Source organism: Canis lupus, chromosome 20 (assembly GCF_003254725.2).
Source record: "Canis lupus dingo isolate Sandy chromosome 20, ASM325472v2, whole genome shotgun sequence".
Taxonomy (NCBI): domain Eukaryota; kingdom Metazoa; phylum Chordata; class Mammalia; order Carnivora; family Canidae; genus Canis; species Canis lupus.
Window position 1 is genome coordinate 23,815,810 of NC_064262.1, and position 17,862 is coordinate 23,833,671.

At 37.4% G+C, this 17,862-nt stretch overlaps 1 protein-coding gene across 1 annotated transcript in view; it reads right to left on the reverse strand.

Annotated features, from left to right (window-relative positions):
* TAFA1 (TAFA chemokine like family member 1) overlaps window positions 1-2,008 on the reverse strand; it is a 494,714-nt gene extending 492,706 nt beyond the window's left edge. The window contains exon 1 of the mRNA XM_025456522.3: window positions 1,562-2,008. The gene's annotated coding sequence lies outside the window, so the exon portion shown is untranslated. The remainder of the gene's footprint in view (window positions 1-1,561) is intronic.
* Between the last annotated feature and the right edge of the window lie 15,854 nt (window positions 2,009-17,862).

Below are 17,862 nucleotides of genomic sequence, written 5' to 3' on the forward strand. Positions count from 1 at the left end.
CTGACATAAGCCTGAAAGGAAAGAGTGGATTCTTTTTTTTTTTTTAATTCTACAGTCATGAATTTTTAATCATTCTGCTGTCTTCTAAACTAAGTAATCATTTCTCAGAGGCATGTTGTAATCTCCTGATAGAGCCGGTCTTTTTGGCTGGACTTAAAATCAGAAGGAATTGTCTTCAGCCAGAATGAGTTTCAAATGCAAGATCTATGCTTCTATCCTAGAGCGAGCCATAATTTACAATATTACTTTGCCTCCCAAGATCCCATTGTGGCATGTGTTGTATAGTGTTGATGAATATGCATACACAGGTGGTGTATGTATTTATGGATGAACATATACCTTTTCTCAGGCGCTGAAACTTTGACAGTCTTATCTGCACCTATAAAGATCTTAGAGCTACAGAGGCTCAACTGCGCTGCATATTGTCCAATTTCTCAAACAACACCTTATGCTGCATTTCATATTGCCAAATTAATCAAACTTGAAGCATCGTCCTTACTCAGCCAGTGATATGGAAGCATTTTCTACACGAGAATCCAGTTAAGTATATTCTTTTTCTCTTAGAGAGCTTTGCAAACCGGATTGTTCCTTTTAAGAATTTTTCCACTGTTAAATTATACACTATAAGTATTTCAACTATACATTCAAAATCTGCTAGTGACCTCCCAGCGTGGTTTCTTTATCCATGGAAATTGGCACTCTTTCAAAAACTGTGATGTTCAGAAAGCAGGAATATACATTGTATGTATGTGTGTATACAGACATAATACAAGATAATTTCTGGGCTTTAGGAGAGAGATGCAGTCTTTAAAAGGGGGTTAAGGACTATAATAGACAAATGGTGACAACCATAATTAAGTGCAAAGTAGGAAAACATTATTTGCAACAGCATGGTGCCTTTCATGCCTCACTCTGTGTTTCAGATGGACCATTCACTTTATAATTAGTTTCGCTGCCCGCTGTTTACTTTTGTACACAACAGATTTAGCCTCATTGTCTTCAGAACAATCAGTATAACATAGATGCATTCTCTTCAAAAGAGATAAATAGCAACACCCCTTCTGCGAATCTTAGGAATGCGTTTAGGGGCCTTTTCAAAATACCCTCCAAATGATAGAAAGACAAAATAGAGGTGACTGTGGCATGCATGGACTACTTGCGAATTTCAGTTAAAATGCACTAGGAATTCATCTAAACTTTAAAAAAAAAAAAGCCTACCACAATCAAAACTTAACAGTTTTTCAATGACTCTGCTTTCTCTTGCTCATTTCTTCACCTTCATAGCTTTTAGCACCTAAAAAGATTGCTGTGACTTCACATTTGCAGTATTTTCCTTCTTTTCCCTTTTTTTTAATTTAACTTTCTTCAATTCTCAGTATCACTTCCAAGCAAGGTTCCTGCATATCACTCTCCTTGCTCACTCTCTCACCAAGAGGTTGTCTCTATGTTAATAGGTGTTTTCCACTAAATAATGCATCCAGCCTTACACAGTTCTCTAGATATGACTGAATAGGTTACAAATCTGCTTTCTGAATCTTAAATCCTTAAAGAGGCTTCTTACCTGAAAGATCCAGCCAAGAGCAGAGTACTCTATTAGTGTTCATTGGAAAGCTCTAACACTTTCTAAAATCCATCTGTGCACAACTGGAGATTTTTTTTTTTAAGAGCTTCCCAATAATCTTCTTTATCAGGATTTAAAAAAAAATATGTTTTTCTCTTCCAATGCTATTTCCACAGTAAAGAAGACATCAGGTTCATTCAGCCTGTATTGTCAGAAAAGGAGCCAAGGTTTGAGGGGTGGAAACCTTGTCATTTTCACCTTTAAATCATCTCCTGGCGTCACCTCTGCTTGATGAGACCTTTGAAGTGATCCTGATGAGAATCAGTTTATAGTTAATGACGGAACATCCCCAGTCCCATGCATTCGGGGCAGAGTAAGGCAGCAAAATGTAGGAGCAGGGCTGCTATACGGTGCTGTAAGTAGCAGTAGTCTGTTTCAATACATCCCTCCTCTGTAAAGTATCACATGTCTTAAAGTGACATTACCCTCTATTACAGCTACAGTGAATTGTAATGCCTGCCCACTAACTCTTCAGCAACTCAAGCAGCACTTTAACACTATATTGCCTGGTATGTTGTATTAGAGCTTTTCCCGATACCGTTCATTTGCCAAAAGAGTAAAGAGGGAAGGAGAAACAAAAGAAAAGGCATACTGCAAGACTGTGATAGTGTTCATGGGTGTTAGGCTTCCAATAGTAAATGCAAAAGTGAACTACAGGCCATTTCTTACCTCTTCGTGTTCTTTGAACCAGTACTTTAACCAAAAATATTGTTAGGCTTATACAAATTTAAGTCTGTCGATTGTTTTGGCAGCTATATGTGGGAATATGGCATACTTGGAATACAATATAGATGCTTATATGCATAAGCCCAATAAAAACCTTCTGAGGTTTTTGAACATGTTTGATAAATAGAAACATGTCATTTTCAGCATCGAAGACTGGGTTTTGACAAAGAAATATGTTCAAAGCATTTTTTAAAAATTTCCCTCTCCCTCCAATAACGTGCTGGGGTGTGGAGAGGAAACACTCAGAAATTGAGCATTTTGTTCCTAGTACTATGGTTAGGACACTCTCTTCCTCAGAAACAAAAGTGTGATTGTATCTAAACATTAACGATGCATATAAGGTGACCTAGTTTTCACTTATAGACTCCATGAGCACTAATTCTTGAGGTACTCATTCAGTTACTTTATGAATGGCTTATAAAGTACCTACTATGTGTTAGATGCATGAGGACAAGGCAGAGAACAAGATTGATGTGATCTCCACTGTCATAGATCATACTGTCTAGTCTTTCATACTTTTTGGTACTTTATAGTAGTTCTCATAACTTTCCTTTCTCACAAACCTTTTGAATACCTCAGATTACCTATCCCTGCCTTGCACAAGTGTTATAAAGAAAGGTTGAATGGGCAACCGGGTGGCTCAGTCGGTTGAACCTCTGGCTCTTGGTTTTGACTCAGGTCATGATCTCATAGGTCATGGGATCCAGGCCCACGTCAGGCTACACACTCAATGGAGTCTGCTTGAAGATTCTCTCCCTCTGCACCTCCACCACTATCTTCCTCTCTCTCTCAAAAAAATAAATCTTAAAAAAAAAAAAAAAGTAAAGAATAGTTGATGCTACCATGTGACTTTGGAAACCATCACCTTTCTCATGTTACATAGAGTGAAAGAGTGAGAGATCCTACAGATGTATCAGTCTGCCCTACTAGTCTTTCATACTGCACAACACACACGTTAACAACACCAAAGATCTAGTTAGTCGTGCATGTTTCATTTCTGTGGTTCATTATTGTTGTGTTGGTGATGTATACAGAAATCATACACCAGCTGTGCAGTATCAAGACACAAATAGCAGCAGTGTGGCAGCTAATGTTTATTAGACCTTTACTGTGAGTAGTGCTACTCTATAGTATATTTTTACAAGGTAAAATTTAATCCTTTTTCCTAACCCCATAAGTATTATTATTCTTATCTCCATTTCATGGATGAAGAACCCCAAGAAGAACAGGAAGATTAAGAAACTTGTTCAGGGTAATATAGCTAGTAAGTGATAGAGCAGGTTTCAAACCCCAATGATCTGATGCAAGACCCCATGTCTTAGACACTCATATAAAATACTTCATGGTTGGGGCCCTTGGGTGCCTCAGTTGGTTAATCATCTGTTTTTGGCTTAGGTCATGATTCCAGGGTCCTAGGATTGAGCCCCATGAGGGGCTCCCTGCTCAGTGAGGAGTGTTCTTCTCCTTCTCCTTCTGTACTTCCCCCTGCTTATGCTCTCTTTCTCAAATAAATAAATAAATAAATAAATAAATAAATAAATAAATAAAATCTTTAAAAGAAATGCTTCATGGTTAAAATAATTCCTCAAAATTAACCATTACATTTTCTCATTTTTTACCATTAAGATAATCTCAAAAAAAAAAGTATTATTCATTCAGGTATATATTGAGTACATTCCAGGCTTTTGAAATACAGAAGTGCAGAAGATAGTCTTCACCCCATGACATTTTTTTTGGGGGGTGGGGGGCGTTGTTTTTGCTATGCTAATGGAGTCAAATTAAAAGGAAGTTCACATTTACTAATAAAGGCTACCATTTAAAAGAACTAACCATTATATTCTTCCTTTCTATGAATTAAATTAAGGCTAAACATATTTACTTATCTACAAATTAATTCAATCTAATAAATTTGAAAGATGTACTAAAGGATTATGTTCAAGGCACTCAGATAAGCATTGTTAATTTTTTTTTTTTAAAGACTAGAAGAAAGGACACCTGGGTGGCTCAGGGCATAATTCCAGGATCCAGGATCAAGTCCCACATCGGGCTCCCTGCGGGGAGCCTGCTTCTCCCTCTACTTATGTCTCTGCTTCTCTTTCTCTCTCTGAGACTCTCATGAATAAATAAATAATTTTTTTTTTTTTTAAAAAAGACTAGAAGAAAGTTTGGCTCTTTCAGGCTTAAGTGACTTTCTCTCTCTCTCTCTCTCTCTCTCTATATATATATATATATATGTGTGTGTGTGTGTGTGTGTGTGTGTGTGTGTGTGTGTGATGGGACAAGAATATTAACATAGCATAGTTCCATTTTTTTCTTCCAAATAACTTGTAGTCCATTGTATTGCAGCCAATGACCCTTTGTCCTAAATAATATAAGCATCAACAAATATTGTCATCTAAGGCAATTAAGTTTATCCTCCAAACTATTTTTTGTTTGTTTTTTCTTTATTTATGAGAGACACAGAGAGAGAGAGAGAGACATGGGCAGAGGGAGAAGCAGGGTCCTTGCAGGGAGCCTGATGTGGGACTCGATCCTAGGACCTCGAGATCATGACCTGAGCCAAAGGTAGATGCTCAACCACTGAGCCACCTAGGTGCCCCCAAACTATTTTGTGAAAGCAAAACTACCATCACACCTTTCAAAGAAGTTGGGCCTTTCCACCATCTGGCCATAGTACGATTGTGTCTCCTGATTCCTTTACAGTTGAGCAAGTCATAAAGTTCTGGCCAATGAAGTATCAGCAGAATTGATGGTGTGTTTTTGAGGCTGGAGCATTGAATTGCTGAACACCACCCTTTGCCTCCAGAACAGGGACTAGCCACTTGGATGTCAGCTTGGATCCTTGAGTGTCCACAAAGGACACAAGCCCTCCTTTTCCTTACCAGCCCATATTGGATATACACAGTGAATAAGAAGTATTTTGTTCTTTAAGCAATTGTGATTTAGTACCTATTTGTTATTGTAGCATAACCTAGTGTATTCTGACGAGGATTCAAGCTTACATTGAATGTATGAATTCAATTTTTATGTTCTATTAGCTGCCCTAAGCTCTGAGGAGACAGCAGTCTGCACATCAAACCAAGTTCCTGCTTTCTTAGAGCCCCTTGTAATAGAAATACATTGGAGTTTTTTTTTTAATAGAACAGTAATAAACCCAAAGCATTATATTATTGCTGCTGGAATCCCTTAGGATTTTTATAAACCAAGAGTTACAAATTGATCACTCATGTGGCTGTATCCTGCTCAACTATTTTGTCACGCAGGCACAATGTTGCAAAAGACAAAGGACTATAGCACTATTTTTTTTGGCTCATCCAGTTGCATTAATTCAAGATAACTAAGCAACTGGGTGTTCAAACCATGATTCAGGCAATACTCCTAAAGATACACATTTCAAATACAGTATCTATGTACATGCACATTTGTTTATGTGAAACAGAGAAAAGTCTATTCATTAGAACCCTGCCCCGTGGAGGAACCCACATTTATTCCAAAGAAAAGCCCAATGAAAATAACTGGAGGTAAAAGCCAAAGCTCTCAGAATGCTTAAATAGCCAAGAATTTTCAGCAAATCACCCTCTATAATAGAAAGTGAGATAGAGAGATAGAGGATATAACAAGGAGAAAACCAGGAGGGAGAAAGAAAGTGGTGGGGGACAGAGAGGCAGAGACACCTATATATTAGAGGTTCAGGAAGAGGACTGAGAACAAATGTCCAAAGGGGATTTCTTGGTAGAAAACTATATCCTATGGAGTGAGACTCCTTATTGTCTCTCTAAATGATCATAAAAGTCTTCTTAAAAATAAAAAAAAAAAAACCTGACATATATTTTGTGGGTTTCTTTTTAATATTTTTATTATTTATTTATTCATGAGAGACAGAGAGAGAGAGAGGCAAGAGACACAGGCAGAGGGAGAAGCAGGCTCCATGCCGGGAGCCCAACATGGGACTTGATCCCGGGTCCCTAGGATCATGCCCTGGGCCAAAGGTGGTGCCAAACCGCTGAGCCACCCAGGCTGCCCTATACTTTGTGTTATTAAGTTACCTGGGAAACCCACTGAAGGAGTCAACTCTCCTATCCAGGCATAAAGTACCAGGAGAAAATCCCTCATTTTCCTGATTACCACATTTCTCATTTCTTAGCATTAGAAATAAAAGCTCTCCGGGGTGCCTGGGTGGCCCAGTTGGTTAAACATCTGACTTTGGCTTAGGTCATGGTCCTGACCATGGTCCTGAGATGAAGCACACTAGGGGCTCAGAAGGGAGTCTACTTTTCCCTCTGCCTTTCCCCCTACTCATGCTCTCTCTCACTCTCTCTCTCTCAAATAAATGAATAAAATCTTTTTTTTTTTTTTAAGAAAAGACATCTTACTTCAGCTTAAGAACAGTCGACTTAATAATGATTTGGCTAATTTTAATTCACAAATATACAGGACAAAAATTTGAGGCATGCAACACTTTGTCTATGCATATTTCTAAAATGAAAAACAACTAAAGGAATTTAAATATATTACATCTGGACTAAGAAACATGCCAAGTTTCAATCTGATCCAAATTAAAGTGGTTTACATGTACACCATTTAAATCACATTTCTTGAAATAACACATTTTGGTTGTGATTTCCCAACCCTGATGTTTTTTCTTGTTTCATTTCAATTGGCTAATGAAAATGGAGGCATGGATGAAAGGATCATTGTCAGAGCACCTTCTCTCTATATGCCTTCTGTAGCACTGAAGCCCAATTTCTTTTTATCTGTAGTCATTGGGGCTACCTATCAGTTGGCTGAAAACATCTATTTTAAATCGTGATCATGAGAAGGCAATATACCTTTTCCCTTGGCTAAGTAATAATGTTACCCTATCTTTCTCCCATTTGTGTATGTAAATCATTTGTATTATTTTACAATTTTTTTCTAGGACTCACCTGAAATTTTCCAATCTACCAAGCAGTCCTATGTGCCCTATACCAGATAGACAGCAATATGCCTAGCTTGTCAGTCTTATTTTTGGGGCCTAAATGATGTGTATATACTTGCCTTATTTCTCTGTTCTATATCTGCATTGCTTCAAAATATATTGAAGCTAAGAGGAAGAAAAGCATGATGAAGAGAAAGCAGATGAGGTACAATAAGAAAACAGGAGTTATAATAATAGATAAATATCAACCATCAAGGTTATATATAATATATAAATATACCATATAATATATAATAATATCATATGTAATAATATATAATATATGATAAATGATGTAATATATAATATATATAATATATAATAATGATGATGCTATTGTATTAATACCCATTTCGGGGGGGACTCTTTCTATATACCAATCCCTGGCTGAGCCTTTACATTCAGTGCCACATTTAATACTTACAAAAGTGCTAACAGATCTATATTTCAGTGATCTCTACTTTATGGATAGAAATTCAAATTTCAGAGAAATATTTGAACTAATCTCACACTTCTAATAAGGTTGAAGGACGATTATTCATACTTATCTTTTTGATTCCCAGAACCTAAGCTCTAATCAAACAAATATAGGTAAGCAATATTAGCAAGAAACAATATAATTTACATAATAAAGAGAAAAGACCAAGTAAACAAAGTTGAGCCTGATGTCAAGTTTGAACATGAATTGTAAACCATCAAGTCATACAGAGGAGGCACTATTTTGACTCTAAACTTCCTTTTACTATCTAGTAAAGTTAAGAAGAGAAAAGTTATTTCTTAAAAATCCATAGCATCCATAAGGTAAAAAACAAAACAACAGCAAAGAAACAAATAAAAAAGCCAAGCTACTGCTCAATAGAGAATAAGAATCATTAATAGTAACAGAGAATGAACAGAGGCTAAATCATTTTCTGTAAAACTAGTGATGCTTAGTTCTATATTTGGATCTGGATACATAAGGCAGAATTTTCAGGAACTGAAAGAAAAGGGAAATGGAAGACAAAATTTTTCTCAGGCTGGAAGGAAAGATAACCTTCATGCAGAAGGCTACCCCATTTTTCACCTCTAGCAGCCTATCTTCACAATTACTTTATCAATTATAATTCCTCATTGCTTATCTTGTCTGTCTTCCAGGCAGAAGAAAAAGAAAGAATAAGGTCATTTCTTTTGTTCTTCCACTTCTCATCTCTTTATTCTTCCTTTAGAACAAAGAGAAATTTGAAACAACAGCTTCTTTTTCTTCTCTGTAATCAAAGTAATAAACAAACTGTTATGTTAGAGACCAAGTTGTCTCTTTATTACAAGAAAATGAACATATATTATAAGCACATAAAGGTCATGAGAATGACTGCTTTGATGATAATTATAAAAACAATAATATGAGTTCTAGGGTTCATAAAACTCGTACATCCATAGTTGTTTTCATCATCACTGTTGCCTAATCCCAATGGTTCAAGCCAGAAATGAAGACTGTCTTTCCCCTCTCCCTTTCCAAAAAATCTCACATCCTATCACTTTCTATTAATTTGACTTCCTGTCTATGCCTGAAATCTGACCATTCTCTCCCTCTTTATTCAAACACCTTGTTTAGGCTGCCATCATCTTCCATCTAAACTATGGTAGTACTTTCCTATGCCTTCAAATGTGCACCGCCCACCCATCTGTCCCCCCTCTGTAGCAACAGGGGATGTGTGTTTGACATGCATGTTGATCATGCCACGCCTGTATTTAAAAACCTCTTTGTGGTTCTCCATTGTGCTTAAAATAAAGCCCAAATTTATGACCATGGTTGAGAGGGTTCTGCATCAGCTGGCCCCTGTCTACTCCTCTGGCCTCATCTTTTACAATACTTTTACTCTTGACTCCCGCTGCAGCCTTCTCTTAGGTCATTGAATGGGACAGGGAAATTTTTCCAGGTAGTCTTCTGCCTCAAAAGAGATCAAGTCCCCCTGGTACATGCTCTTGCAGCCCTCAGGATATCATCTATACAGTCTTAACCAGCACTCTAAATAACTATTTCTGGAATTGCTTGCTTGATACATGCTTCATCTCCTTACTAGAGTTATCATGAGAACAAGGAAAACTAGTATCTTACTTACTACTGTATCTTCAGAATTGGGTATATACAGTACCTGGCATACAGCACACACTCAAATGTTCGCATAAATAAGTGAATGATAATAGATCAATCAAAAGTAAAATATGAGTTCACTATCAAGATGGCATGTACAATAGCTGTTTTTCTCTAGAAATAAGTAGATGGTGTGCCTTCCCCAGTACCTTTTAAGCTAGTTCTTTTGGTAACCAATAGCATGTTTTTATAAAGTGGTGACATACTCAGGATGACTACCTCGTTCTGTGTAGTCAATTAGTATGAAACTAAGTCAAGGAAATTGGCCCATACATTGTTTAAAATAATACATACCTACATCTAAATTTCTGTCGGACTTTTTTTTTTTTCTCTAAAAGAGAAGAAATGAAACTGTCTTAAATTTTCAGCCCTGGTTCTCAGTATTTGATATCTGAATGTGATCTGATGATAGAACTCACAACTGATCCCTGAAGAATAAAGTCTACAAATGTTAAAAATCAAAAGAAAGCACTTAGAATTTCATTACATTAAACCTAGAAGAGACCCTCCACCAAAACCTGCTAGTTCAACCTCTCTCCTCTAGAGGAAATAAAAGAGACTTAAGAAAGGGAAGAAGCTTACCCAAGGGAATATGTTGAGTTTAGGGGCCTGGGGGACATCAGAACACAAGTCTCCTCATTTAATGGCTCTCTGTCTCTCTGCCTCTCTCTCTCTCTCTCTCTCTCTCTCTCAGTCAGCACTATCCAGTAGCACTTTCTGTAATCCTGGAAATGTTCTATGTCTATGTCAGCCAAGATGGTAGCCACTATCCACATGTAAGTATTAAGCATTTGAAATGTGGCCAGTACAACCGAGGCAATGAAATTTTAATTTAATTTAATCTTAATTAATTTCAATTTAAGTAGACACATATGGTTTGTAGATACTGTATTGGATAGCACAGTCAGAAAATATGCCAGCTAGGTCCAGGAAAATAAAACCAGTGACATCAAATAATTTCCTGTAAGCCGGAAGAAAGATCTTAAATTACCTGACAGTAACCTTCCAGGACAAGGATAACATAGAAACAAGGACACAGAATAAACTTGGTTTCAGTTAACAGAAACTAACACAAAAACAATAATAAAGAAGATGTATGATTTCTTACAATTGAGAGTTCGCAAGTAGGGTTTACCTCCCAAACTCCATGGGTTTGATTCAGGAACTCCACTAAGCCTTCAAGGACCTAGCTCATTTTCAACTCTCTCTCTCTGCCTTTTAAGCTGTCCATTCTAAGGCAGGCTCCTCTCCATGGATCAAACGTAGCTGCCAACAGCTGTCTGGGCTATGAGCTTCTTCACCAACATAAGGGCAACAGAAAGGAGTGTTTTGAGTTCTGTCAGATGAGCAAGGAAGAGTCTTTCTGAGCTTCCCCAAGCAAACTACTTCTATCTCTTTAGTTTAACTTGGGTCACTTGCTGTTCCTTGTTATCAACTGAGCCAATTACCTTGGCAGGGAGAAAAGACCACATCGTTAGGCTTAGAGCCATACCACATAGCATATGCCCAAATAGAGAAAGAGATCAGCTTCCCCCAGAAGAGATGCATGCAGAAAGGCAGGTGTGGTCCTTAAAGAAAAATTAGGATAATAATGAGAAAAAGGGAGTGAATATTAAAGATTATTATATTTAGTGTTTTTATATTTATTTAGATTATATTTAGTGTTGACTAAAGCTAATAATGTTTTCATATGTGTTTTTTTGGACTGAAGTACTTTGATTTTTTTTCCTACTTATAAAGTTTTAAAGAGCAAAATTCAACCAAGTAAATTTGCTTCATTAAATGATTCATGAATCTGGCAGCATCTCATCTAACAAGTGGAGGGGAACTCCAAGGAGATGTCCAAAATGGAAGGTTTTATAAAAAGGAGGGTGGGGCAAAGAATTTACCAGCAAAAGAAAAGGAAGGATTATATCAAGCAGCAATCACTTTCCCTTAGGGAAAGGGCAGGGGGTCTTTTTAGGTAGATTAACTCATCTTCCTACCGGGTGGGATGGAGAAGGCCTCTATGACAGATTACCTCATTGATGCTGACTGTTAATGCTGACCATTGATTCCTGACTCCGTTAAGACTGCATTTCTGGGAAACGTTGAAACTGCAATTAGATTAGGTATTAAGCCCTGGTTTGATGATTTGGTCTAGCAAAATGACTCCATCCTGGGTCTATGGGGTTTTTTTGTTTTGTTTTGTTTTTTAAATGAACACAATACGTTCATTTTTTTAAGATTTTTTTTTTATTCATTTATTTATGAGAGACAGAGAGAAAGACAGGCAGAGACATAGGCAAAGGGAGAAGCAGACTCTCTGCAGGGAGCCCAATGGGGGACTCAATCCTGGGACCCAGGGATCATCACCTGAGCCAAAGGCAGATGCTCAACCACTGAGCCACACACACATCCCTACGTTCATAGTTTTAAAAGGCAGAAAACTCAAGATCTAAACAGAAAAAATTTAAAGTCATCTATAATCTATCACAAAAGTTACCAGTATTCACATTTAAGTGGACATAAATCCTTTTCCAAACATCCTCATTTCATTTTGTTGTCTTTCTAAAAATTGTACTTTAATATATTATACATTTTATGATTTGCTTTTTTCTTTGAAAATATCACATTTTCTGATGTCAGTAATTATCCCTTTAAAGATGACCTTAATCTACATAACCAATGTAAAGTACTTTCCTTTCTCTAAATATTCCACATCTCTTTGTTGCTTGTAAACTGTGGTTGAATTTACTTTTGTGCCAGTAAATTTCCTGCTATGCAAGACAAAGAATTAACTGTAGGAATGTTTTTCTTTTTCTAAAGGATCCCACCTGATACCATTGGTTAACTACAACAGACAAACATAAATCCTCTTTGCCTGGTGTGGGCTTAAATTCCATTAAGTTTTCTTGACACCCTAAGTTTGCATCTAATTTGTCTTCAACTAAATTTCCTTTCCTGTCTTTGTCTTAGTATCAATATGGTGGCTGATTATCTTTTTTTTTTTTTGGTTTGAATTTTAATTATGGAAAAGATATCTTCCAGAAATAGGAAAAAAATACAGAAAAATAGAAGTGTATATGTGTATTTCTGTATCTACATATAAAAATAATCCGTATCTCCTTGAGCCTCCTTCCTTCGACTTCTTTATTTTTTGACTTTGTCAGTAAAACAATATAATAGAAATGCTATGATTGGACTCTGGATTTCAGCCACATCACTTACTAATTGTTAGATCATATGCAAATAACTTCCCTTAAATTGCCTCATTGATACCTAATGCAAAAGATTATTATTAGGATTTGTACTAGAGTGCCTGACATTCTAAGTCTATAAACTCTTAAAATTAACTTCGAGTAATCTGTATCACTAAGATTTAGCTCTAAATTTTTAAAAGATTTTATTTTGAGAGAGAGGGAGAGAACATGAACGGAAATGGGGAAAGGGCAAAGGGAGAGGGAAAGAGAATCTCAAGTAGACTCCACACCCAGTGCTGAGGGAAGAGCCCAGTGTGGGGCTCAATCTCATGACCCTGAGATCATGACCTGAGCTGAAATCAAGAGCTGGATGCTTAACCAACTGAGCCACCCAGATGCCCCTAGATCTATATTTCTAGATGTTTCTCTATGCTTTTGGAGATTCAATGTTTTCTGTGTGAAATATTCTGTTCCTCCTTCCAATTCTCCCTGCCTTTCTTCTTCCCCTTCCATCTCCTAAATCAACTCACTTTTTTAGATTTGGTTTTGATATTTCATTCTCCATGGAGTATTTCTTGGCTTCCCAAGTTTACACTTGATCTTAGCCAAAAGGCCAAGAAGCTGTTGGCTTCCCAAATCTAGACTGGACACTCTTCCTCTGCAGTCCTATAAGATTCAATGTCAAGTGCATTTGCTCCAGCATATTTGTCTATTCATATATTTTTTTCATAGTTGTCTATTCATTTGTCTCGCCACTAGACTATCTTTCATCTCTCTATCTTCAAATAAAGCATTTGCCTTTCTGTTTATCAAACATATTATGCCTTTTTTGGCTCCCAGCTTTTGTACATCCCATTCCCTCTTTCTGGAACATTCTTACAATCCTATTCTCTGTCCAAATGACTCTTTTTAATTCCTTTAATTTCCTGTCCTTATCATTTTCTGTTTGAAAATACACAATAGTTTTCCAACGCATAGGATATAATGTCTGATTTTGTTTTGGAACCATAGACTATATGCCCAGCATAACCAATTTATACCCCACATTTCCAACCTAGGTATCATTCTAGTCTTCCCTACCCACTCCTACACTCTCCATACTCCAGTCGTTCTGATCTTCTTTCAGTAACACATTCAGATATTCATTCATCCAACAAGTATTCATTCAATGAACAAGGTTCAAAGAACAGAGCTCAAGAATTGAACAAGATAATCATTACGCCATCTTGCATCCTTCAAATACCTTCCAGATGCAGGGCCTTTGTACATGCTATAGCCTCCTGTTTTATTTATCACTACTCACTCACCATCTGGCAGTGTACCTAGCACATAGTAGGTGCTCAATCAATATTTATAGAATAGATGAGTAAATGAAAATGTGAGTGAATGAATAAACATAGCCATTTCTCATTTATTCATGTTTTAGGTGTTCTATGAATTTGCAGCAATATTCTGAGCAAGCGGTTGGCAGTGGGCTGAGCAGGGAGGAGGCAGGGAAGAATTTCAGATGATGTGTCTGTGTGTGTATGGGTGTTTGTGTGGGAATCTGAGTCTGAGAATGCCTAAATGTGCATCACCAACCACATCCCAGTGCCAGAGAGAAAGGCTTTTTGCACTACTTCTTGTTTTCTCTCATCTACCCTTTTGTCCTTTTCTCCTAACACACCATATTGACAGTAGGCCTTCCCCACTCTTGGTTTCCACCCTCACATTCAGGTTTTTTCATACTGTAATGGGGACCATGTGATATCTCTGGGAGTCCCGGCTTAGAGAGGAGAATCTAGCAGTTACTAGTTTAGAGTAGAAGAGAAGGGAATAAGAAAAAGGAGTTGAAGGGAAACTTGGATGTGACTCTAAGGGGTAGAATGTATTTGAGCATGCCCCACTTGGATGCCCCAAACCAGAGATTCCAGTCTTGACTGTGAACTACAATAAACTGGGGAGTTTTAAAATCTCTAAATGTCAAGACCTCCACTCCAAATCAATCACACCAGGATTGCTGGAGCTGGGACCCAGGCAACAGTATTTTTCAAAGCTTCTTGTGTGTTCCAATTTGCAGCCAACTTTGAAAATGACTGTACTAAAACAAAAACTTACTGCAGTGGGCCTCTGGTCACTATAGCAACTCCAGAAATATGATTTCTGTTAATTAGTTGCCAACTACAAGGCATGTTCTCTGTGTTTAACCAATTTAAGGTTAGCCCAATACATGCATCTTTATTGAATGCTTACTAAGTGCTTGATATGATCATAGTTACCATGTAAACCTCTATTTTATTAATTTGGATTTTATTCCTAGTTCTTATTTAACTGTATAGATTATGTGAAACTTAGGTTTTCTAAGCAAGAAATGGTTAGTAACTTCATGGTTGCCTCCCTTATATATATCACCCATTCCTGATTTTCAGTCATTGAGCCACAATCCCTTGGGCTAACTGGTAGTTTGAGGAATCTCCCATATGGCTCAGGGCAGCCCCATTCCCTGGCCATGATCAGAGATGAGCACAAATGTTAATTTGTGCCAATGATATGTGAGGAGAGATTTGTAAAGACACTTCTCCATTCCTCTAAGACAGATTCAGGAAATGATTTTGTCTTTTTGTTCAGATCTGAACGATGAAGCAGGTCATTGACTCAAAGTCATTAACAGGCACTTGGAGATCCTAAAGGGTTGCCAGCCTAGCACGAGGCTGATACCATAGAGAGCCAAGTGTACACATGGTAAGAAATGTCCTTTACTTAATCAAACCACCTTAAAGTCCATACAATATTAGACTTACCATGTGATTAGTTTCAGGCACTTTGAAGGGCTTTCGTTACTTACAACCAAAAGGATCCCAATTAACAGAGCATTCCTACAATATTGGAGATATAAAACTAATAATATCCCAAAGATTATTTAATCCAATCTCATATTTTAAAGATTTTATTTATTTATCTGAAAGACAGAGAGGGTACAAGCAGTGGGGGGCAGGGGGGAAGGGCAGAGGGAGAAGGAAAACCAGTCTCCCTGCTGTCAGGGAGCCTGACACAGGGCTTGATCCCTGGAGCTTGAGATCATGACCCAAGCTGAAAGCAGACACTTAACTTACTGAGCCACCCAGGTGCTCCCAAACTCATATTTTAAAAATAAGAAGATTAAGACCCAAAGCACTGAAATGACTTCTGCAAGATGACACAATCTACCTTGCCTTATGTTACTTAGAATTGGGTCTCAATCACCAGTGTCCTCATTGCCAATCTGTTGTTCATTCTACTGAACTAGAAAGTTACCTTCATTGTGAACATTCACTTTAATTTTCTAGTGTTGCTAAATTAGTTATGATGACCCTAATTTTTAAAATGTCATCAAATTTCCTCAGAAGGAACTCTCTCTAGAAATAGATATTCTCAGCACTCTCTTAAAAGACATACTCAATGCATGTAGATATCATCTGAGTTTTAAATGTAGACGTCATAAAAAATATGTAAAACTGTTGAAAATATGTATCACACAACCCACCCCCAACCAAAAAAATATTTAAAAGTTCTATCCAGCTAGGCTGCCTCAGTAAATTATGTTGCTGAATATATAAAATACTTGAATCTAAATTTAAAAATGCTCCCCCCTCCCCTTGATTAACCAGATTGTCCCCTCCCCTATATATAGGAACACTATGTGCCTGAGCCCACTTGCCATCTGTCACCACATTTTCCAAACTTCGCTTCCACCCCCTCCTCTTACACAATCTTATCACATAAAAATATTAGATTTCAGGGATTTGTATAATTTCATTAAATTTTCTGAGCCAAGTAAAAATAGAGGAAGTATTGGTATATCAAACTGACTCAGTTTTTGAGAGCCCAACATATATCTGTGGTAGCCAGTGATGCCTTTAAGCAGCATTTATATGGCCAGGAATAATAAGTTTTTTTCCCCTTATTATGACATCTCATATTAGGAATTTGCAGATGTTCCCCATGTTGCAGAGAGGAATTTGGAGAGCTTCCAGAGAATCCTGACTCATATACCATCCTATTGCTTTGTTTATTACCTTTTATAAAGTTTCGTGAGTTTTCTCAGATTAGAAAAATACTTATAAGTCAATTGGGGTTTATCCGTATCACGGCTTCCCCATATCCTGCCCTCCTCCCCACCACAGTTTGAGAAATGATTTTTAACCATCTAAATACAGGGTACTTCTATTCACACAAGTGCTTACAACAGAGACTTAAGAGTCTTCCTTGGTTGCTCTCTTTTCTGCTTCTCACTTACAATCCTTCAGAAACCCCAACCAGTGCTTTTGTTTCCAGACCACACACAAGGTCTTTCAGGAATAACATGGAGACTGGCTATAAAGTATCAAGTGTACTACACAATGAGGAACAGTTAGGGATGGCCCTCTGAACTTGGTTCTTTCCTGCTTCTCTGCATATGTAGGAGAAAAGAGGCTTGTAAGGAGCATCCTGTTATGTCTGCCCAGCACCCCTCTTTCTCCCATCCCTAACCCTGGTGGTACTGAAAGCTTCATCAGCCACAGTGTCCCAAGTATTCTCTGATCACAGGGGTAATCACATGACTCAGGCCTGCCCAATCAGGAATTCCCAGAATCTGTCAACAGAAATTGGTCTAAATGTGGGCATATTACCCAAGAAGAACACTAGGGAGAAAGAGGTTTACTTCCCATATGACACAAACTTGTGGCTACTGGTGGCCATTTCTGTCTGAAATAAGGAAAAAGTCTGCCTGTGGCAGCAGGGAGTACAGGCCCACTCAGATGAGAAAGAGACAAATGAGGAACAAAAGATGGAAAAGCAGAAGGAAGGAGGAGAATAGGAATAGACTAAATCAGGGGTCAGCAAACTAAAGTCTGTCTCCTGTTTTTGTAAATTAAGTTTTATCTCAAGACCAATACACCCATTTTTTAAAATGTATTATCTATAGCTGCTTTTAGGCTACTATATTATATGGTTGAAGCAGATACCATACCTGAGAATGCCCAAACAAGGACACATTAAAGATCTTCATCTTTTCAAAGATTTTATAATTTACTGAATGGCCAGAAATGCAAGTATATATTTATAGCAAAGTAAGATAATGGGAAAAATAAAAATACAGAATTAGAAAGAACACATACAATCTAACCACAATACCAATGGCAACAGTGAGGATAATATTAATGATGAAGACAACTACCATTTATTGCCTGACTATTACCTTGTTACTTAATGTATATTCACTCATCCTCCAGACAACCTTGCAAAG